The sequence below is a fragment of the Rattus norvegicus genome, chromosome 20 (assembly GCF_036323735.1).
Source record: "Rattus norvegicus strain BN/NHsdMcwi chromosome 20, GRCr8, whole genome shotgun sequence".
NCBI lineage: Eukaryota > Metazoa > Chordata > Mammalia > Rodentia > Muridae > Rattus > Rattus norvegicus.
In genome coordinates, this window is record NC_086038.1 from 50,955,880 (window position 1) to 50,979,879 (window position 24,000).

Consider the following 24,000-nt stretch of genomic DNA (forward strand, 5'->3'; position numbering starts at 1 on the left):
TGACTATTTCAGTTACATTTAGCTTTTCATAGTAACAGCAAAATTTTATTCAATTACTGGCAGATTTTGACTCCTCAATCATTTTTTAAAAATTATATTTATACCACATTCTGTATTTCATATTTTGCTGGTGAGAGTCCAAAACTATGTTAATTTTTAAATACGAGGGTTTAAAAATGTAACAAAGTCCTATTTCACACAATGATCCTAAGCTTTATAGATTTTAAGTTGATATTCGTAAATCTGAAATCTGTAAGTGTGAATGTATTTGCAGAGCTGATGTCCCTTAAATAGCTTTCTTTTTTCCCCTTTCTGGTGAAGTGCTGTATCCTAAGAGAATACGTGCAAAGACACAGATGATCCCCTTCTATCAGGCTTTCTCCTGATAAGGATCGAGTAATAAATACTTAACTTCTGCTATGGCTTGATGAAATTCTCTAAAATCTCATATGCTAAAGCACGTGTTGCCAGTTGGTGAGGAAATTGAAGTGGCTGAATTATGAAGGCTCTAACTTCATCTATAGAAAAATCCACTGGTGACTCTATGGCTGAATGGTTATTAGTAGTGTGGTGGTTTGATCATGATTGGCCCGTGGGAAGTGGCATTATTAGGAGGTGTGGTCTTGTTGAAATAGTTGTGGCCTGGTTGGAGGAAGTGTGTCACTGTGTAGGCAGACTTTGAGGTCTCCTATGTTCAGGTTACACCCAGTGTGGTACTCATTCTCTTTCTCTAGCGTCATGTCTGCCAGGATTCTGCCATGCTACCTACCATGGACTGAATCTCTGAAACTGTAAGCTAGCCCCAATTAAATGTTATCTTTTGTAACAGTTGTCTTGGTCATGGTGTCTCCTCACAGCAATGAAATCCAAACTCAGACGAGTGGTTATGGATTATAATCCATAGGGTTAAATCCTTGAAGGGTGTATGCTGTCTTTGGGTTCCTTCTCCACCCTCTCAGCTCCTCAGTCACCACGAGCTCATCTGCTCTGCCTCTCTGTGTTCTGCCAAGTGCTGTTCTGCGTTACAATAGTCCACAGCCATGGAACAAAAAGACAAAGGATCGAACCTTCTAAAATATGAGCCAAATATCCCATTTTAAAAGTATTTTCTATGCATTTTTTCCCAGTGCTAAATCTGATGAATACACCTGTCGTTTCCTCAGGGAAATGACATTCTAAAAACCCCAGGGGCTAAGTGAAACCCTAGATGATACTAGCCTATACAGACTATGGCTTTTCTTGTAATACATATTTATGATAAACAGTTTATAAATAAGGTGCTGTAAAAATAAACAACTAATAATAGAATCAGGAAATTAAAATAATGCAAATGCGGTGTTTCTCAAAATACCTTGCTACACTGAAATCTTAATGTTAATATATAGTTTTTTTTGTAAGTTGAGAACTCTCAGTTTTTTTAAACCTAGAGAAGAACTTTATGAGTATTCTTTCGCATACTTGAACTGCCAATATCATTACTATTATACTTTTGGGCTGTTATTAAATAAAATAAGGTTCTTTTAACACCAGCATTGTAACACGCAATGATCTGATAACACATAGAGCTGCTAGGTGGCTGACAGGCAGGAGGATCTACACATGGATGTCGTGTAAGTGATGAGTGATAGTCTGTGAGATAGCACACCATGCATCTCAGAAAAACACACTCCTAAAACGATGTGATATCTTTGGAATTTGCTACTTAATATTTCTGGACAACAGTCGACCTTAGGTAACTGAGCCCATGGAAGCTAAAACCATAGATCATGGGAAAGTACTGTAATTTTAGCAGTTCTTACGTCCACTTCGGCTGTACTCTCTCAGAATATCATCTGATGGCTGAAGCTGCACCACCAGCCTCTACTGTAAGTCAAGGTCAGTGAGAGTGAATGAGGCTTTACTGTAAATTTTAGGTTTCAGGCAAGAGGGAAATCAGATCTCAGGTTGAGACAAAATTACAAGAGGAGGAACGTTTATCAGGTGGCTATGAAATAACATCGTGTGGCACATGCACGAGCGTCCTGTGGTTGAATCTGATGTAAGCAGCTAAGGGGTTCTGCGAAATGACTGGGTGAGCTCTGAGACAGTAAAGGATCTATGATAAGCACATCTAGGATATTTCACTTCTACGGAATGTTTCATTAGGGAATTGGTGATGGTCAAAAAAATCTTCCTCCTGAGTCTCTCACAGTCAGAAACAAAGTCATCACTACTGAAAACCAGCCTTTTTTGTTGTTTTGGTGGTTTTGTTTATTTAATGATTGATTGATTGTTTTTGTTGGTATGTTGCTTACATGCCTGTTCCCCCCCCCCCCCAGAAAGTAAATTCTAAGAAAGCAGGGACCTTGATGCCTAAAGACAGTACCTGTTTCAATGAACACTTTTGACTCAACGCTACTATGGGCATCCACGTTTCAATGAAGAGATAGCTTGCTCAGAAATGAGAGATGGTCACAAGGTTAGCCCAAGAACTGTCCTCTCTTGCTTTCTATCGAATTTAAAAGTCCTAGTGAAGCAGGGGGGGCATGCAGAAGAGGGTTTTCAGGTAAGATTCTTTCTCATGAAATACATTCGAAATATCTATGGTTCAGAAACTGAGAGTTTGAGAATACTGACTTTGGAGCCGAACACAGGTAGGGCCAAAGGGAAGGAGTGAGGAGAAAGAAACAATTGGAGAATAGAAAGAGAGGGACAGAAAGCGAAACGTCATCTGGGGAAACTGAGAAGCCCAAATCCCCATAGCATCATGGCAAATGTTGTTGACCAATCAGACAAGAAATTTCATTTTTATTTTCAAGGTAATAGGGAGCCAAAGAAGAGCTTTTGAGATGTGAAGTCATTGCTTTATAGGCCACATTCGGAACTGATTTTAAAAGCAAGGGGAGAGTACCATTATCATCATAGAAAATATGTTTTTTTTATATGAGGACAACATTAACCCCCACTGCAAAGTTAGGCTATTATTTCCATTCTACTGTATCACCAGAAGTTGAAAAAATTGCTTCTACAACAAATATGAAATGGCTGTGTTGGGCAAACCACAAGTATTAAATCCAGGAAACAGAAATTGGCTTTCGATATTTGTAATATAAAAAATAGAACGGTTTCTTTACTTTTCCCAAATCTTAATAAATCTTTAACTTCTCTCTAAGATTTTTTTCTTCTTATCTACTTTGCTCTGTAAGTTTTCAAGTCGTACAGGAGACCAATGTGTCTGAATGACTTTTCTCTAGGGTGTGATGAGAGAAAAAGGGAATCAAATATAACTTCGCTTTGGTACCTCACTTCTGCAGTCCTCTGGAAGTTTTGCATTCTCCCTTTTTGGGCAGGGTCGTCGAGGTTTAGGTAAGTGGTTGAGTGTAAAGTTTAAACAAAGAAAAGTAAACCACAGAGCATTCCAACATATGCATTGTAAGCATTACAGTACAGAGCAGTGACCCGTGAGCTGTCACTTAATGGGTGCCCATGTATGAGAGCTTCGCATGTATTATTTATAGTTCTCCAGTAGTTTAAGGAAGGCAGCCAGCCTCGGGACCTCCCCTCTCTTCCCTTCTTCCCTTGTCTCTCAGAATCTGGCTAAACTGTGGTCATACTAACACTTCTGTAATAATTATTTTGAAGTGTAAAAAATTAGTGATCACCAAGGTATGGAAGTATTCATTATCAATAGAAAATACTGGTTCCGATTATGACTCAGTTGTTAGTTATGTCCTAAGTGTTTGACGTAATTACCTATTGAATCCTTCTCAGTTTTCAGTGTGGTCAGATCATCATCACTTGCAGCTGATGAGGAATAATCTCCTGCAGGTCCTCATGGGCCCTGAGCCCCACCCTCCACCCACTACAGATAGATTGCTTCCCTCATAGCTGTTCCACTTGATTTCATCGGTAATGGATCCCATCTAGACCAGTGTTTCACTACCTGTGCGCTGTGATCCCTTTGAGGGTTGATCCTTTCCCAGGGGTGACATATCAGGCGTCCTAAATAAGTTATTTATATTGCGTTTCATACCAGTAGCAAAATTACAGTTATGAAGTAGCAGCAGAAACTATTTTATGTTGGGGGGGTCACTACAACATGAAAAACTGTGAAAGGGACAGCACATTGGGAAGGTTGAGAGACACTGCTCTAGAATCTTGTAACGAGAGCTGGCCATCATTGCGTCTGAGCCTGTCATGTAATAGACGAGGGAACCATGGTCTAGAGTGTTTGAGTGACCAGTGAGATGTCATCTGGAGACAGCTCTGGGAGCAAAACTAAGACTTCCCCACCCCTTGCCCTGGTTTCTTCTGTTTATATTTTCATTAAATTGGTTGGGAATAAATCATTTTAAGATTATCATTTTTCCCCATAAACTAATGAATCAGTGTGGTAAAGTTTCTAGCCTCTTTTGAAAGCTGTTAAATGTTGTCAACATGCTCCAATTCGAATCATGGAGGCATAGACTTAAGGCAGAGCCCAAGGCCAGACATTCAGCCTCTACAGCAGCTCTCAAAGGGCAGAGAGTCGAGGGAGAGTTCTCCTCAACACAAGAAAATGTGGCCCACATTTCACTGCGTTCTGAAGATACAGCAAAAAAAAAAAAAAAAAAAAAAAAAAAAAGAAAAAAAAAGAAAAAGAAAAAAAAAAGAAAAAGAAAAAGAAAAAAAAAAGAAAAAGAAAAAACCACAGCAAAACGTAGTGGATTTTCAATGTCTATACTGTTTCCCACTGAAGCTCTTGTTTCTGGATGCAGCAAGCACAGAGTGAAGCTTACTGACTAGAGTGGCCATACCGCCAAAGGAGAATTATGGATAGGGAGTCAATTAATAGCTACACAGATGTGGAAAGTCGTGTATACACATGAGCACCTACTCATATGACCTTAGTATACTTTGAGAGAAGCGTGCCGTCCTGGTACACAGGGACCAAAATAAAGGTAAGCAAAACCAGTACACACACATCGCATGGACACCTGGCCGATGCCCTTTTACACTGAATGGAGTTTTTTTTCCTCACTAACTCGAGAAGCAGAATTCATGCTGGAAGTAAACAGTTAGTCTGACGAAATGGTGTTTGCCAGTTACCCATACAAGGCCCGTGTATCTCCACATTCAGTTTGCAATAGTTGAAACTGGTTGTTGACTGGACGGGTGCTCGAGTCGCCCTGGAGGCAAACCTCTGTGAATATTTGTGAGGGATTTTATCAGGAGAGCTTCTGCTTCTGGGAACGTGTATACAGGATTAATTGAGGTTGGACGAACATCCTCAATGTGGACAGCACTGTTCCATGGGTTGGCGTCCTGGACCGAATAAAAAGGAGAATTTTAGCTAAGCAAGGCATTGTTCTTACTCGGCTTCTCAACGGCGGGTGCAATGTGACCGTAGAACCATCTGCTCAAGCTCCCGTCATCATGACACCAGTGCCATAGTGGACCGAAGCCTCAGACTGTGAACTTAAAACACTTCCTTCCACACATTGCTGCTTGTCAGCTGTTTTCCTACCGTGGTAAGGAAGATAATTAGCTCATTGCTCTTGAGACGATGTTTTCTCACTTTGCTTGAGTGTTATGAAGATATTCTTCCAGTAGCCGAGAATACACAAAACAAAGAAAAAGAAAAAAAAAAAAAAGAAAAAAACCCAAGAGGTCACAGCATCATGGTTCCTCAGCAATTTAAGGTACATAAAGAAGGCTGGCAGTGCTGTGTGTTGCTTTCTGCTTCTTGGACGCCAGTGCAGTGACATGTACCTGTCTAGCATTCAAGGGAAGCTGTAAGGAAGAGAAGTCATTATCAGGAACAAGCACAGCATGCAACACGGGATGTCACGGCATGCAACACGGGATGTCACGGCATGCAACACGGGATGTCAGCCAAGACAAAGAGAAAGGAAGCTAGCAAAACTCAAGGGGAGATCTTCCTTGACTGTACTTAAAGAATATATTTAAAACCTTTTATTTAGATAAACACGATAGGAAATTGATTCAAGCAGCCACTGTATTTTATGCCTTTTATTGTGGAGAAATGCATTAATTAATATTTAAGTAAGCTATGTGAATGAGTATTTTACTATGAGTTCAATTCTCCTCAGTTAAGGTTTTAGTAGCCTCTGAGAGGAAGGTAAGAGGTAGGCATTGGGTACTTAAGACTTTGAGTTGTGTATGTTACCCCCCCACCCCATGAGTAGCTCACAACAGCTTTGAACATTCTGAATAATGTCCCCTCACACTGTGGATTGTTCATTTTAATGGTACAAAGCTTTTAAACATCATGCACTCCACTGGTCAGTTCTTGGTTTTTTTTTTTTTCCAATCTTTTCAAGTTGTATGCATACATTCTTGCTTGTGCTTAAATTTTGATTCATTTTCTCTGTTTTCTGCCTGTACTATCAAGTTTTGGATTTTTTGGGTCCATGATGAGGTGAGAGTTTCATCCTTCCAAATGTGGATATCCAAGAGCTTGGCCCCTACCCAAGGCTATGATTTTAATGCCTAAAACTGCACATTACATATACAGACATGTAATATATAAATAGCTTAACATTTCTAGATATTCATTTCATTATTCTAGAGGACGATGCTTTATCTCTTAATATTGCCATCATGTATTTCATGTGTTAAAAATTATGAAACACGTTACTTCTCAAGTCTCCCTGTCCAAGTTTTACTATATTTAAAAACAAAGAAATAGTTTAATCTGTTGCATATTTAAGAATATAATATTTAATTGTATAAAAATGTATTACTACTTTAACTTATGTGTTTATTTAGGTCTGACAACCTTATTTTCAGAATAAGGAGAATAGTTATGATCAAAATATATTTTAGAAAACAGAGGTGAAGGCTCACAGTCAACCATTGAACTGAGAACAGGGTCCCCATTGGAGGAGTTAGAGAAAGGACTGAAGGAGCTGAAGGGGCTTGCAACTCCATAAGAACAACAATACCAACCAAGTAGAGCTCCCAGGGACTAAACCACCACCCAAAGAGTATTCATGGACAGACCCATGGCTCCAGCTGCATATGTAGCAGAGGATGGCCTTGCTGGGCACCAATGGGAGGAGAAGCCCTTGGTCCTGCCAAGGCTTGATGCCCCGGTGTAGAGGAATGTCAGGGTGGGGAGGCAGGAAGGGGTGGGTGGTTGGGGGAACATCCTCATAGAAGAAGGGGGAGGGGGATGGGATAGGGAGATTATGGACGGGAAACTGGGAAAGGGGATAACATTTGAAATGTAAATAAGAAAATCCAATAATTTATCTATTGTCTGTCTATGTATGTATGTATGTATGTATGTATGTATGTATGTATCTATCTATCTATCTATCTATCTATCAACACACATATATAAAATGAAGATTCATTTCTTAAAATAAAAAAGATATATTGTGGAGAGCAAGCCTGAGATGACCCCCCAACCCCCCCCCCCCCCCCCCCGCCTTCCTCCCCTCCCCGCCGCCAACCTGTGCCACGCAGGCCAGGATGGGCAGACCAAACTCCAGACAATCTCTCCAGGTGCCACATGACACTGGTTGGACACAGCACTTCTGAGAGGATCCCAGACACCGAGAGTCCCTGGGAGACACTAAGGTGAGCAAGTAAGTGGTGGAGAGATGGAGGAGAAAGAGAAGGGAAAGTACGTGTGCACAGTGAAGAAAGCCTGGCCTGTGCTGCTACAGAGGGCCACGTCTTGGTTCATCATCTCGCAGCAGCAGGGGTCTGCTACACCAAGGGCCAGACAGACATCCCTATTCTGGACTGCCGCCTGGGTACGTGTTAATGTCCTCCAGAGCTGGCCCTGGAGGAGTGAGGACTTGAGAACTGGCCCCACCCATTGCTGGCTTCAGCACTTGGGAGAGCAGGTCGAGAATCTCATGCAGAAAGCACAGTAGAGTTGACTCCAGCTACAGGGGTTGAGGGTGAGCCACCCCGAGGGAGTGAGCGTGGGAGAGCTGGTTCTTCAACTTGGCTGCCACGCAGTGGTATGGGAGAAAGAGAAATGCTCTTCCACATCTTCTCTCCCTTCACCCCTCCCCACCTATGGCAGGCAGGAGAACTGGCCCACGGTCATTGGGACGGGAAACAGATTCTTGTCTCTCACTGACTGTAGCACATTCGAGAGCAGGCCCTGCACCTTGCCTGGGCAGTACAGTAGAAGTAACTCTCCTGTCAGGGGTGCAAGCAAACAGGCTCTGAGAGCGTGCGCATGGGAGAGCAAGCCCTGACATTTATGCTGTATACAAGGAAGAGATGCTCCCACCCCTGCCACCTACATAGCGTGGGAGAGCTGACCCTGCACCTTACCTGAGCAGCACAGTAGAGATGGCTCTGCCGGCATGGGCTAGGATGAGCTGGCCCTGACAGCACGAAACCAGGGGAGCTGGCCTTGCCCCTTGCTGGCTGCGGCATTGGGTGAGATAGCCCGGGCAGTGTTGGAGTGCTCACTCCAGTGGTGTGAATGTGGGAGAGCTGGCTGACCGGCCAGTTTAGCGTCCACCCAGGCCCAGATCCACCGCTTTGAGTCGGCTCACCGCCACATCTACCCCATCTATGAACTGCTGAAGTGTCTTAAAGGGGCAGGTCGTGCTGTTCAGGATCTCCATGACTCAGGGCAACAACAGGATATCTGAGAGGAGTCCTGGTGAGGAACCAGAGGTGGGCTCTAATCTAAGGTCATTGATTAACAAGGGAACAGTTTACTTAGGGTGACTCAATGTTAAAAGTGAAGACCGCACACTCTACCAATCCCATCCACTCCAGGCTTCAGGATATGAAAATACCCGAGGAAATTAAAATGGTGAACATTGTATGTCATTGTTCTTTTCAGTCTTCACAGAAGGCTTCTCACTTCCCTTTACAGGAAAGCCAGACGGAGTTTAAGTAACTTCCATGCCTCATGCCTTTTATTTCTCTTAAAACGGAATGTTTTATAACTCGTAAACAAATTAAGAGTGCACAGGAACACTTTAAATGCCTTTCTTGGGAGCCCATAGAATTTTTTAATGGCTATACTGTAACTTCAAAATTAATTCTCTGCAATATATGTGTGGAGTTTAAAATTTCGATCACGTAGATCACACACGCATAGTTTAAAATGGACTGACAGATTCTCGATATTAACTGTAGGTATAAGCACCATACACTTCAAACAAAAATGGCACAACGCTATTTTCCACTGACTTAGTCTCGCTTCTTTAAAACTGCTTGGCATGTAACATTAAAGTCTTCTAATATTTTTAAAGTTTTCTTTCTTACCGTCTTGTTACTTGTTTTATTTTGAAACATAAAATGGGAAAACTTGCCAGAAGGTTTTGAGAGCCTTTCACTCAGTTGGTTAAAATGGAAACACCCTGCATAGCAGCCTTAAAAACATCAAAATGAGAACAGCTTTTAAAAAAAGATACACTGTATACATGTCTGAAACTGTCAAAGAACAAATAAAATGTGCTTAAAAGAGAACCCAGGTGCCAAACACGATTGCATACATACCCTTCAATTTTATTTAAATTTATAATTACTTTTTAATTTATTGTATTTCTTACAGGTATAATTTTTATTTCTTACTCTATCACATTATCTAGCTTCAGTATTTATTTCAGGTAACTGTTTCCCTGTAACGCTCCCGGGTCTGTAACTGAAGGATTCTAAGTCCCACCACTGAGTTATTTGCACATCCATGGTCATTGCTGCACCGTACACAGTAGCTAAGAGCCTGCATGTCCAGATGGATGGGCTTAAAGGTGAAGTACACAGACAACACAGACATTTACACAGCTGTCAAAAAGCAAAGTCACGATAGTTGGAGGAAAAGCAGTGACACTAGAAACGGTTCTGTTGAGCCAGAATCAGGACACGTTTTCTCTTACATGGAAGTTGTACGTTTTCATGTGCGTTCGTGCATCTATGTCTGCAAGTGTATGTGTGTGTCACGGTACCACAAAACTGTGTTGCCTTTATTTTAAGAACCGTTTTTGTCAGTTCTCTGAGAATTTCATACAATACACTTTTAATTACATTCACCCCTCATCTGAAACTCCTCCCACATTCTTACCTACTCAACTTCGTGCTCCCTCTCTTCAAATAAGCGCCCATGGAGTCCAGTTTTCACTCCTCTACTACTCCTGGGAATGGAGCTTGCTCTGAAGTATGCAAAGTATAACCGACTTTCCTCAACCAGCCACAGTCAACTACCAATAGCTCCTTGGGTCAAGAGGAAACTTCATGCCCAATGTCTTTTCCCCGTGCTTAGATTTCTATCTGACTTGGGCTTGAACAGGTCTTGCGCATGCTGTCACAGTCTCTGTGAGTTCTGATGTGTATCTGCCCAGCGCTCCCTGGAAGTTATCCACAACCATCCATCTTACAATCTTTCTGCCCCCCTTCCCCCTGAAACTTGAGAAAAAGGTAATATATTGGGTGACAATATCCCAAATAGACACGATGGGCTACCAAATAAAATCCCATATGGGATGGGTTGCTTCTTTTGGCCAGTGAGGGTCCCCTAGACATTTTAACTTTCCAGTAAATGTTAATGCTGCTGGTTGCCCCCCAAGAGCTTGGCAGTAGACCCTTTAGCTAAGTACACTGCATATTGGAACCACGGTGCGTATTGAAATCTAGCAGGTGCCTGACTGGAAGCTTCATCCCTACCAGCTAGCATTCACAATGTCGGAAGGCTCTAGGCATCGTACCAGAGGAGAAAAACAACCATCAATTCCCAACAAGACATAACCTGTGAGCTACAACAGCCACCTGCCTGGCAAGCTGTGCTCACTGGTGCAGTAATGGCATGAACATGGGGGCGATTACCTTTATTTTTGGTTGGGTTTAAGGCCTACTCTGCATGATGAGACTCATACCTGACACTGTCAACAAAGCCACGAACCCGAGAACCTGAGAACCTGAGGCTAGATTAGTCATGGGCCCTCTGGAAAAACCCACTACTGTTATTCTGCTAACTGAACATATTAATAAGTGAACCCTAATGAGATATTGTGATACCCATAAAGTAGCTCATTGCTCACACCTCCTCAGAAAAGCTTCTTCTTGCAATAACTGGCTACTTTAAGTTACTCTTGAGGATACCAGGTGCCTTCAGGATATGCGGCCACATGATAAAGTCATTTTTGAGAGAGTTTAAGTATAAAATATCATATACTGCAATAGACCTCTGTTTCTTCATACCCTTACTTCTGCTCTTGCTGGACTGACAGGAGCTTAGCGGGAAGTAGTGGGAGTGGCCAGTAGACCATGTTCTGTCTTAAGTGAAATTGAGAGACATGTATGATTTCTGTCCTACTTGGTTCAGAGAAATTGCTTTTCTTGACCAATTTCTTTTTTCCTTTATTGTCAAGCTAGAACCTGGGAGCAGTTACCCAGGTGTTTCCACTCTGCCATGAAGACAATGGGAAATGTTTCCAGTTTCCCCCGGATATTAACCATCCTGATCTAGGGTGAGAAGTCATGACAGAGACTCATGCCATTCTGTATCTTTATTACTGTTTTATTTTTTAAATTATTAAACTAAAAACATTTCTCTGTGTGATATGTGTAAGTGCATGGTGTGTGTGTGTATGTGCATGGTGTGTGTGTGTGCATGGTATGTGTGTGTGTGCATGGTGTGTGTGTGTGTGTGCGTGGTGTATGTGTGTATGGTGTGTGTGCAAGGTGTGTGTGCATGGTGTATGTGTGTGTGCATGGTGTGTGTGTGCGTGGTGTATGTGTGCATGGTGTGTGTGTGTGTGCGTGGTGTATGTGTGTATGGTGTGTGTGCAAGGTGTGTGTGCATGGTGTGTGTGTGTGTGCATGGTGTGTGTGTGTGTGTGCATGGTGTGTGTGTGTGCATGGTGTGTGTGTGTGCGTGGTGTATGTGTGTATGGTGTGTGTGCAAGGTGTGTGTGCATGGTGTGTGTGTGTGTGCATGGTGTGTGTGTGTGTGCGTGGTGTATGTGTGCATGGTGTGTGTGCATGGTGTGTGTGCATGGTGTGTGTGTGTGTGCATGGTGTATGTGTGTATGGTGTGTGTGCATGGTGTGTGTGTGTGTGCGTGGTGTATGTGTGTATGGTGTGTGTGCAAGGTGTGTGTGCATGGTGTGTGTGTGTGCATGGTGTGTGTGTGCATGGTGTGTGTGTGTGTGCATGGTGTGTGTGTGTGTGCATGGTGTGTGTGTGTGTGTGCATGGTGTGTGTGCGTGTGTGTGTGCATGCATGCATGTGTTATGTCCATGTCTGAGTGACCTATGATGCACATGTAGAGGTCAGAGGACAACCTTGGGTATTGGACATTACCTTCCACCTTGTTTATTGAGACAGAGTCCCTTGTTCATGAATGGCAGCCTAGCCAGCCCATGAGGTTCCAGGTATATTCCTGTCCACAGGAGGACCAGGATTACAGACACATGTCACTATACACAGACTTACAGGTGTTATGGGGACCCAAACCCAGGTCTTTACGATTGCGAACCAACTACTATCCCCTCTTAACTACCCCCAGTCTGTAGTTAAAAGAGAAATCACATTTTATGTACTTTTAGATATAATGACTTAGCCGGTGTTCTACTGCTGTGAGGAGACACCAGGAGCACAGCAGCTCTTAAAAGGAAAGCGTTTAGTTGCGGTTTGCTTCCAGGCTCTGAGGTTTAGCCCCTTATGAGCATGGCAGGAAGCATGTTGGCACGAAGGCAGACTTGGTGCTGGGGAGACAGCTGAGAGTTCTAGATCCAGATTAGCAGGCAGCAAGAAGAGCCTAAAGTGGGTCTGGCTTAAGCACTTGAAATACCCAAATCCACTCTCAGTCAGTGATATACGTCCTTCAACAGGGCCACACCCACTCCAACAAGGCCACACCCACTCCAACAAGGCCACACCCACTCCAACAAGGCCACACCCACTCCAACAAGGCCACACCCACTCCAACAAGGCCACACCCACTCCAACAAGGCCACACCCACTCCAACAAGGCCATACATTTTAATAACGTCACTCCTTGGTGACCAAGCATAGAGATTTATGAGCCTATGTTGGCCATTCTTATTTGAACTACCGCATTCCACTTTCTGGTTCCATTGTCTTGTAGCCATGTCACAACGCAAAACGGCACTCAGTCCAACCTCAAGAGCCCCCCAAGGTCTATCACAGTCTCAACGCTGACGGTCCGAAGTCTCCTGTAAGACTCATGGTGTATCTCTGAATGGCAACCTCCTGAAAGATAAAAATAAAAAATCAGATCACAGGGTTGGGGATTTAGCTCAGTGGTAGAGCGCTTGCCTAGGAAGCGCAAGGCCCTGGGTTCGGTCCCCAGCTCCGAAAAAAAGAACCAAAAAAAAAAAAAAATCAGATCACATACTTTCAACACACAGTGGCGCAGAATATACATCACCATCCCAAAGAGGAGAAAAGGGAGCACGGCAAGGAAATAAAATACTGGAGCACAGCAAGGCTCCCTGCTCCCCCAAATGGGCAAACTCCAAACTCTGCATCTCCATGTCTGATGTCAAGGCACTCTCCATATCTCCAAATCCTTTCAGCTTTGGTAACTGCGAAACACTTCTCTCTTTTAGGTTGGATCCACACCCTGCTAGCAGCTCTCCTTGGCAGGTGTCCCATGACTCTGGTGGAGTCTCCAGCATAGTCCAGGCTTTGTCTCCACAGCTTCATGCGACAGCCTTTCTGGGCCTCTATGCAGGAAAACCCCTGCCACATGCCTGGTCTCGGTGGCGTATTTTAGCGATGGATAGGGATTCTACAACTCGTTTCTCCTATTCTTGACTCCGAAGCCAGGAGGATGTGGCAAAAGCTGCCAAGATCTTATGCTTTCTAGGGCTGAAACATCACTCTCTTGTTCAAATACACTTTCAGCGGTTCTCTGTTCTCTAAACTTGGCTGTCCCGCAACTTGCTCTTTAGATCAGGCTAGCCCTGCACTATGCAATCTGCCTGCCTTTGCTCCATGAGTGCTGGGGTTTGAGTACCACCGTGTCTAGCCCCGAGCTTTTATTTTAATTCTTCTTCACAAGCAGAAAATTCTGTTGGGTGGGGTCTTGTCCTAAGATTATCATTTCCTTTATCCCATTTAGCATCAGGCATTTCTTTAATCTGTTTATCTTCTTGAGCGCAGGATTTAGCTCCATCATGCTTCCTGGTGCCTAATTTTCTTCTTAAACTATACATTTTGCATTTTTTTCCTTGCCCAGCTTGCTTGTTATTTATTTATTTATTTATTTATTTATTTATTTATTTATTATTTTTAATTGTTTTGGACAAGGCCAGAAAACTGCCACAGTTTTCAGCAAAATATTACAAATTTGCTCTCTAGGCCACATATTAATAGTCCTCTCTTTTGGAACCTCTTGAGTCAGGCCCTCCCATTTCAAATCCCCCTCAGCAGGTTCTGAGTCTTCCACACCTCTACTAGGAAGGCCCATGAAGCCCTGTGTGAACTGTAAAGTTGCTTTTCTAGTCCAAAGTTCCAACATGTTCCATATTCCTCCAAACAGAAGCCTAGTCAGGCCTACAGAAGTATTGTGCTTCCTCCTACTAATTTTGGTTTAGTCCATGCTCTATTGCTGCTGAAGAGACACCACGACCATAGCGACTCTTAATAAAGAAAGTGTTTAATTGGGGCTTGCTTATGGTTTCAATGATTTAATCCATTGTCAGCATGGCAGGAGGCACCGCAGTACAATGGCAGACGTAGTGCTGGAAAGGTAACAGAGTTTTACATCTGGATCACTAGGAAGAGAGAAAGAGAGAAAAGAGAGAGAGAAACAGAGATGGAGAGAGATAGACACAAACACACATACAGAGAGAGAAGGGTGGGGAGAGATAGAGATAGAGAGTCAGAGAGAGACAGAGAGAGAAGGGTGGAGAGAGAGTAAGAGACAGAGAGAGAGACAGAGAGAGAGACAGAGAGAGACAGAGAGAGAAGGGTGGAAAGAGAGTGAGAGAGAGACATACAGACAGAGATATACAGAGAGACAGAGAGGAAGAGAGAGAGACAGAGAGAGAGAGACACAGAGAGAAGGGTGGAGAGAGAGAGAGAGAGAGCCTAGCTTGAACTTTTGAAACCTCAGAGCTCATTCTCAGTGTCACACTTCCTCCAACAAAGGCCACACCTACTCTATCGAGGCCACATCTATTAATAGTGCCCCTCTCTAGATTCAAGTCTCTGAGCCTGTGGAGGCCATTCATATTCAAGCCACCATCATGACAAATCACAAGGGTAAACAGTGGATCTCAAACAGAAGAGCCTGTGGATATCTCATAGAAGACCACAGAGTACACTGGCTAACAAGAGTAGCCATATTGGGGCACTCTGGGTTTAACTGAGAACTCCTACTTCAGTGAAGAAGGTAGAAGACTTAGAATGATTCCCAGAGTTACCTTTAGTCCTCCACCTTCAGGCACACATCCATGTGTAGATACATTCATTAACACCATACATACATATGCATATAATGTACAAAAACATGTACATATAATTCATTAACACCGTACATACATACACATATAAAATTGAAAAAAAAAAGATACGATCATTACATTATTCTCCAAATCAAATCATTAAAAGGTGATTTGGTCACAAACATTTGAAATGAAAAAAAAAAAAACCCTAGCCATTTGAAATGATTGATAAGCAGCCCTTATTTACACGCCCTGTGTGGTTGTGCTTCTCAGTTTTGCTATAAATAGTGAAGCTCTGAAACACGGCCTCTCAGGAGGGCTTACCTTGACTTGTTGAAGTATATTTGGAAGTGCTGGCAGGTTTGCTTATTGGATGGTTTGGCTTCACCTGAGCTCAGCTTACTTCCTAGGGATGAAACTATAAGGCCTCCTTGCCCTGGTTTTGGCTTTGGTGTGAAAGTCGAATTGCTTTTTCCAATCTTGATTTTCATTTTCTGGTTTTTGTGTTAAAGCATCCCACAGAATTCCTACCTTTTTCTCTTTGCGTTTTTTTTTTTTCCTCTCAAAATATTTACAAAGAGCTTCAGCTTGTAGGAAGTATTCAAATATGGAAAACGCCACCCAACATGATTTGAGTGGTTTTCAAATAATGTAGCACTCAGCTCCCCCAGCAAGGTTAACAGCCTCTATTAAAGCATGCATTGAAATTGCCGTTTTAAAACCTGTTTGGTACCTGCCTCAAACTTATTTTGTGTAATACCATTCAGAAGATTTGTTTAACATATACTGGATATATAATTTTTTTTTGTTTTTTCAAAAATAATTCACAAGCAGTCAGACCCAGAAATACATATTCACCTCAGGCATTAATTGATAGCTACTACTTTTCTTTTGTAGTCTTTTATTTCCATTGAAAAATTATCACATTTATCATCATTCTCTTCTGAACCAATTTTTCTGAGGAGTTGGAAAAGCATATATACTCCCTGAGAAATGTGAGGGAAGTGTTCCCCTTGGAGGCAGAAATGCAGGGACTCGCGGAGAACAAACACACAGAGCTGCTGCTGATCTGGAGGCCAACGCTGCCTCTTGGCAGCCCTGAGGAGCTGGATGCTCTCTGAAGAGAGAAAGGAACGTTTGAATCTTATTTAAGTCATTGTATTTTGGCACCTCTCATTCCATCGCCTTACTATCCCTTCAACAAAATCTCCAACACGCTAAATAGTTTGGGTGAGACCCGGAGGGTATTTCCTTCACAGCTCATTCTCAAGTTTAGTGTTATTGAAACTTTGAATTGAAACACACGGTCTAGTTCAACTATTTTATTCCACAGGCAAGTTAAGTCCAAGGGGTAGAAAATGGTCTGGCTGGAGACACTTGACATTTCATTTCAGAATAATGAAACTTATTCATCAATCTCTGTACTAGGTATATAACCAAAGAAAATGAAACCAGACTGCCAAGGAGACATTTGTCCCCTCACACTCATTGAAGCACTATTTATAGCAGTTAAGAAATGGAAATGACCTGAGGGTTCATCAAATGGTGATTGGATAAAGAAAATGTGGCCCATATACATAGTGGAATGCCATTTAGCCATAGAATAATGAAATCTTCTAGTCTTTAACACTATGGAAGAAAATGAGGTAACTTTTTGCTTTGTACAGTAAGCCAGAAAATGTAGTTATTCAGTCATGAAATTACTGAAACCCTGCTATATTTGTTATTTTTCTGTTGTTGTAATGTTAGTGATAATAATAATAATAATAATAATAATAATAATAATAATAAACCATGAATAAGAGAACACACAGAAGGATTTATTTGGACTTCTGTTGTAGAGGGCTAAGAGTCCATTACCACCTAGGCAGCAACCAGTCATGGTAGTCGGAGCAAAGGACTGAAAGCTCACATTTTGAACTGTAAGCACAAAACAGAGAGAGTGAACTCAAATAAGATGAGGCCCAAGGCTCTCAAAGTCCATCATCTGTGACACGATTCCTTCTGCAAAGCTAAAGAAATGCTGCCAACTTGGGACCAAGTGTCCAAACACCCAAGACTATGGAGGGATATTTCCTACTCTAACGACCACACCTGTCATTGATGACAGAGACACAGCTGTTGATAATTACGTCAAATTGGATGAGCCAGGCAGAGAAAGTCAAGGATTGCATGATTTTACCCGTAAGTGGGATCTAAAAAGGATGATGTCATAGATGTTGAGACTATAGGGTGGTTACCAGAGACTTAGAAGAGTAGTGGGGAGGGAGAGACACTGAAGGTAGGTCAGAGTAACAAGTTCCTGGTTAGCTGTTGCATAGAAAGTTGACTGTAGATAACGACAATGTACTACACGTTTAGAAATCTAACGGACAGGATTTTGGATGCAAATAAACAAATTATAAATACTTGAGATGTCTTTAAACTAAATTGAACATTACACCTGTTAAAAATCACAATTATCATAAACATGTATGTGTTTTTAGGTACTAGATGAACACTTATAAGGGAGCAATGAATCGGTGGCTAACAGCACTTACTGCTCTGGCAGAGGACCTCAGGGTCCTTAGCCTCATTTTGCAGGTTAAAAATCTGAAAATCGAGCAGTTAAGAAACTTTTTTGAACCAGTGAAATGGCTCAGCGAGTGTGTGTGGTATGTGTGTTCTGTGAGAGGGTATACGAGAATGTGTGTGTGTTTGAGTGTGTATATGTGTGAGTGTGTATGTGTGTGTGAACATTAAAGAATGTTCTATGTTAACATTAAAAAAAAAAGATCAGAGGGCTGGAGAGATGGCTCAGTGGTGAAGAGCACTGACTGCTCTTCCTGAGGACCTGAGTTCAATTCCCAGCAACCACATGGTGGCTCACAGCCATCTGTAATGAGATCTGGTGCCCTCTACCGGTGTGTCTGGAAGACAGCTACAGTGTACTCATATGAATAAAATAAAATAAATCTTTAAAAATATGGAACAGCTGGGGTTTTGGAGGTCTTGGATAAGCTATATCTTACGCCAAGCAAGCTGGTTAAGAAGTACAGCTTCTCATATACTATTTCCTGTAGGAAACTGGGTCAAAGTCAGCCGAAACTATCACACACTGCACAGAGTCACATACTGCTAAGCCTGGTGACCTGAGTCGGACGCCCCAGGACCCGTGTGGTAGAAGAAGAGAACCTAGTCATAGGAGCTGTCCTCTTACTGCCACAGGTGCACTGGGGCTTGTAGAGGTCACACACACACACACACACACACACACACACACACCGCCACAGGTACAACACACACACACACACACACACACCGCCACAGGTACAACACACACACACACACAGCCACAGGTACAACACACACACACACACACACACAGCCACAGGTACAACACACATACACAGCTACAGGTACAACACACACACACATAACACACACACACACAGCCACAGGTACACACACACACACACACATACACACACACACAGCCACAGGTACAACACACACACAGAGTCACAGGTACAACACACACACATAACATACACACACACATAACACACACACACATAACATACACACACATAACACACACACACACAGCCACAGCCACAGTCACAGGTACAACACACACACACACACACACACACACAGCCACAGGTACAACACACACACACAGCCACAGGTATAACACACACACACACATAACATACACACACACACACATACACGCACACACAAAACCATACTACAGATTCTCATATACTCTGTCACACAACACTCCCCCATACATACATATACACACTGACTCACATTCTTTCATACCCCATATACACATATACACACTCACAAACACTCTTTCATACATACATATACACACTGGCTCACACACATTCTTTCATACCCCATATACATATATACACACTCACATTCTTTCATACACACACACACACACACACACGCTCACACACTCACACATACTCGCACACACACACATACTCGCACACACAAATACATTTGTGTTAACATTAGAAAAAGCTGGAAAAGCTGGGGTTTTGGAGGTCTTGAGCAAGTTACATCTCACGCCAAGCAAGCTGGTTAAGAAGCACAACTTCTTATATACTATTTCCAGGAGAAAAATGGGTCAAAGTCAGCAGAAACTATCACACACTGCACAGAGTCAGCAGGAAATAGTCATACAATGTAGCCCAAGGGGAACGCAGGGTGTCTCAAGGGCATTAGCAGCTGAGACACAGCCTTGGGACTGATAAGCACAACCTCATACAGTGGGAAGAGTTAGGTTCTCAGGATCTGAAGCATAGACCTCCCCACCCCCATGCCCTGGCCCCAGACCGTGCACTGCAGGCATATTCCTGGCTTTAGACAAAAACTACATTCCTTTTCTATATATCAAGGAGCCAGAGAAAGCCTTGGGTCAGTCCAGCCCTTAAGAGCAAGTCTTAAATCTTACAAATATTTTCCGGGGAATTGCCTTGTCATACCAGCTAATATGAGTGTATACAATGGTTCTTCACTCACTGTGAAAGTACTGAACCAACTAGCAAATGGGTGAATGGCTTTGATATTTTAAATAATTCATTGACTTTCCCCTTTAGACCCTGTGAAATTCTCAAGCACACTGTTAGTAAAGAAATAAAAACTATTTTGTGCGATCTAAGTTCAAGGTGGCTTAGACGAAAGCAGAAAATAGAAATAGGACAGAGCACAAGCGAATTTAAATGACGGCGAGGCCATTATAAAGCTGTATTGATATCCTGAATTCTAACTTCTATATTAAGGTCACAGTAATAGCTTGGTGTTTTATGAGCCTGTGTGGTGTTAGTGACATCATCTCTTTAATCTTATCTTTGCCCCAAGCAGAATAAATCTTAATGCTGTAAATGGTGTGGTACCATAACTGCCTTATTCAGCAGAGATTCTTTTCCTCCTACGTGTCACTAATATCCTTCTATGGCTCTGAACAAAAGAAAAAAATAAAAGAGAAAGCCAAACATGCTGTCGCTTTCTGCTGAAGTGCTTGTAGAATGACTTACACACAGAAGACTTCCGACTTTTGCTTGTGCTCAGACTTACTGAGCATTGGAGGCGTAAGCAGCCAGGCTAAATGAATGAGGCTGCTTGCTTAGGTTATTTAGTGTCCAATTTGTTGGTAGGTTTGTATGCTGATTTTATATTTTAAGAGGAAGCAGGACAGGAGGCAGGCCAGAAGAAAGGACTCAGTATTTCTGCAAGAAGGTCCAGGCTGGAGGGACTTGTAGACCCTTGTGGGGTCCTGGTTCACTAGGAAGCTGGCAGGTCCTCTAATGGTATGCAAGATGAGCTTTACCAGGTCTCATGGTATAAGAAGTCCCCTTAACCTCACCAAGGTAACTTAACTTCACGGGGTAAGACGTTTCTTTAACCTCACTAGCAAAGCAAATATTAAACATGTAGAATTCACTGAAGAGATGGCTCCTGACTTGTACTTAGAATTCGCTACCCCATTGCCCCGCAGTATAAACAACATGATTATACTCAGAAACACTCGTGCTACTTTGTAAACAAGAAGTTAACTCAGCTACATAATTACAAAGTTTCCCTCTAATTCTTTGTACATGCCTGAGTAAAGCATGCATTAAGTTTAAGCTTTTTGTGAATGGACTCAATTCATTGTGTAGTAATTACTAAAATAGTAGGCATAGGCAAAACTCCTTTTCCGACTAGGTGAATGCTTTTCTCTCTGGGCCAAGCTCCGTTTGTCAAGCAACTATTCCCCTAGTCTTGGTACTTAATCATCAGGAGTTTTCTTTTTACTTTAAACTCTGCCAGAAAAAAAAAAAGATTTCTTTCATTTGATTTTGACTGTGAGTTTTTCACGTGTTACATTCTTGATTGTATTATGCGGTGGAAACGTCATTCTTTTAGAAAGAAAAAATATTAATAATTCAGTAAAATACATTACGTTTAAAGTTATCAGTTGCCTATGACAGCAGAACTGCAAGAACTGGATATATGAGTGGAGAGTTTAGAAACACTTTCATAGAATAATGGGTAAAATATCAGTCAGGCAAGTCTGGGGGGAATGATTGTAATTCAACATTAGGAAAGTAAGACATTGCACACAAGACTGGGACGGAGAAAGCAGAATGAAAAGATCAAAAGGGAGACCCCACGTTGGTCATGTCTGCTCAGCAATGCTCTGAATTGGTCTAGAGACAGAGGGATAGGACCGTGGTACTCACATAGGCAAGATATTGGTGATATCTCTTGTGTGCCCATGGTTATTTTCTGTTGTCTCAGAGTGGCCGTATGTCTCTTGGGGTCAGCCACCTTCTTTTGTCTGTCAGGGTCCTGGTAGAGTAGAGATGGCATATTCAAATAAGAACCATTCAAGGAGATGTACCTTTAGAAACAAATTGTAGAGGTGTGAGCAGGATGTTAAAACGATACAGGACTGAGCAGGTGTCCAGAGTTAGTGAAAATTTCACCACATTTTACTTAAAGAGCCCAAGGGTTGAACGAATTTTTGGAATCTGGAAGGGGAGTCTTATAGATAAGACACATATGTGTAGAGAGTATTAGCCAGTTGGAGGCAATTTCAGAGAACAAGAGACTGCTACTCTTGCTCAGAGAACAGGAGACTAATACCTCCTCCTCATTCTGATGATGGAGTTCTCTAAGCCAAGGATAAAGGATCTACTGATGTCATCTGTAGAGGTTAACTTCAATCAGCAGGTCACAGGCAGAAAATACTGCCCAGTCCTGGTCAGTGGGACTGAAATCCCTCTTGTGAATGCTTATGGTGGGATAAGCATTCACTTATTTGAGAGTCTGAGAGTGTGAGTCAACTCTCAGTTCAGCTGCTGTGAAGTTAAGGTCAGAGTCCACATTGCTAAGGCTACGAGGTCTCCTTGGAGACACACTATTGAGTCTGCCCTCATGCACGCAAACCTTAATGTGGACCCTTCTAGACTTTAATAGCAGAAGCACAGTAGACCTTGCCTACTACTTTTCCTCAAAGAATCCCACACATAGTTATGTGTTTGAATTCTTCGTACTTGATCCAGTAAAGCCAAGCACATCAATGTAAAGATAATTCATGATATGGTTTGAACGATAGTGCCTTGAGTTCATAAAATATGAAATTACGTCACAGATCTTTCCACCATGGCTTCAAAAACGTAGAATGTGAGTTGACTTTTATTTTATGTTCTAAATGAGAAATTCAACAGAGCGGTCGTTTCTTCGTGAATGTACTCTGCTGTCATGACATAATTTTAAATCAAGAAGCTCAGAAGGGCCTCCCTTTGACGACTGCAGTCATTTGAAAGTACCATTCCCAACACCGAACTGGAGCAACGTTTTGTCTCCATGTGTTAGATGTTAATGGGTTACGGGCAAGTTTTCCAAAGAATCTGCTACTCTAGCAATAAATAAATAAGTAAATAAGTAAGGAAATAAATAAATTTCAAAAATTGAGTTTGTTTTGGCCTTAATAATATAGGTAATGCATGGGAAAATAGAGACTGGAGTTCATGCACTCACCTACCCTTTATGAACTCTCACCATTTGCATGGTGCTGTACTGGGGACGCAGGGACATGTTCAGTGCTCTTCTGTTGCTCAGAATCTCATGAAGAGAAAGACAGGCGAGGAGGCTACCACTTCACACTCGTCAGAAATGTCAGGGGCCTGATGGGGGCACATCATGTTTCTTCTTATTCTGGGATCCGTGGCGTGAAGTTAGAATGTATACTCCACAGAGTACTGAGCCACTGCTCAATTTTTAGACTATTTTATTTCTGTTGTCTATACTAGGTCATTTCTGGGGCTCTGTCTTCAAACTCACTGACTTTTTGGTATGTACTTGGCATTCTTGAGCTTATGTAGTGAAGATTTTAATTTTGGCTCCTGCATTTTTTAATCGAAAAGTTTCCATTTAGTTCTATTTAAAACAATTATCTTAATTATATATGTTTATAATATGTTATACAAATATATATATATCTTACTGTTGTAATGTTTCCACTTCTTTTTTTTAAAATCAATTTGTGTTCTCTCTTTTTAGTTTCATTGTTATTGTAGGAATGCAAATTAGGGAAGCCACTGGAAAATCAGTTGCTTCTACTTCATGATCCAACAACACCACTCTTGAGTGTTTGCCCAAAGGACAAATGCTACTACAGAGGTTCTTGGTCATCCATGTTCACTGCTCCTCTCTTCATAATGGCTAGTAAATAGAAACAACCTAGATGCCCATTAATTAATGAAAATATATGGCTTTTTTATGCAATGGAATGTTGTGGATTTGACCTAATGCTGCATGTATTATGTATTGTGTTAAAATTGCATGAGAATCTGCATGTCTGCATGTCAGATGATGAGGGACCCTGCACCCAGTTGGTTTTGATTGGTAAATAGTGTTGCCAGTGGCCAATAGCTGGGCAGGAAGATGGAGACAGGAGTTCAGGATTCTTGGGCAAGGGACTGAGGAAGGAGCAGGAAAAGGGGACAGCCGCCATGCTGGGAGAGGAGTAAAAGCCACACCTGAGGTGTACTGGACAGGGACAGAGAACATAGCTGTCATGTAGGTGGTGGGGAACTCAGTCCAAGAAGGCTGCAGGTCTGGGTCCAGAGCA

The 24,000-nt window shown here is 42.2% G+C and overlaps 1 long non-coding RNA gene across 3 annotated transcripts in view; it reads left to right on the forward strand.

Annotated features, from left to right (window-relative positions):
• LOC102546399 (uncharacterized) overlaps nucleotides 1–11,518 on the forward strand; it is a 30,182-nt gene extending 18,664 nt beyond the window's left edge. For 2 of the 3 annotated variants that reach the window (XR_010060923.1, XR_005497657.2), the window contains exons 3-5: nucleotides 3,234–3,345; nucleotides 7,492–7,566; nucleotides 11,331–11,518. This is a non-coding gene — a long non-coding RNA (uncharacterized LOC102546399). The remainder of the gene's footprint in view (nucleotides 1–3,233; nucleotides 3,346–7,491; nucleotides 7,567–11,330) is intronic. The other variant, XR_010060924.1, reaches the window with a different exon arrangement.
• The last annotated feature ends 12,482 nt before the right edge of the window (nucleotides 11,519–24,000 follow it).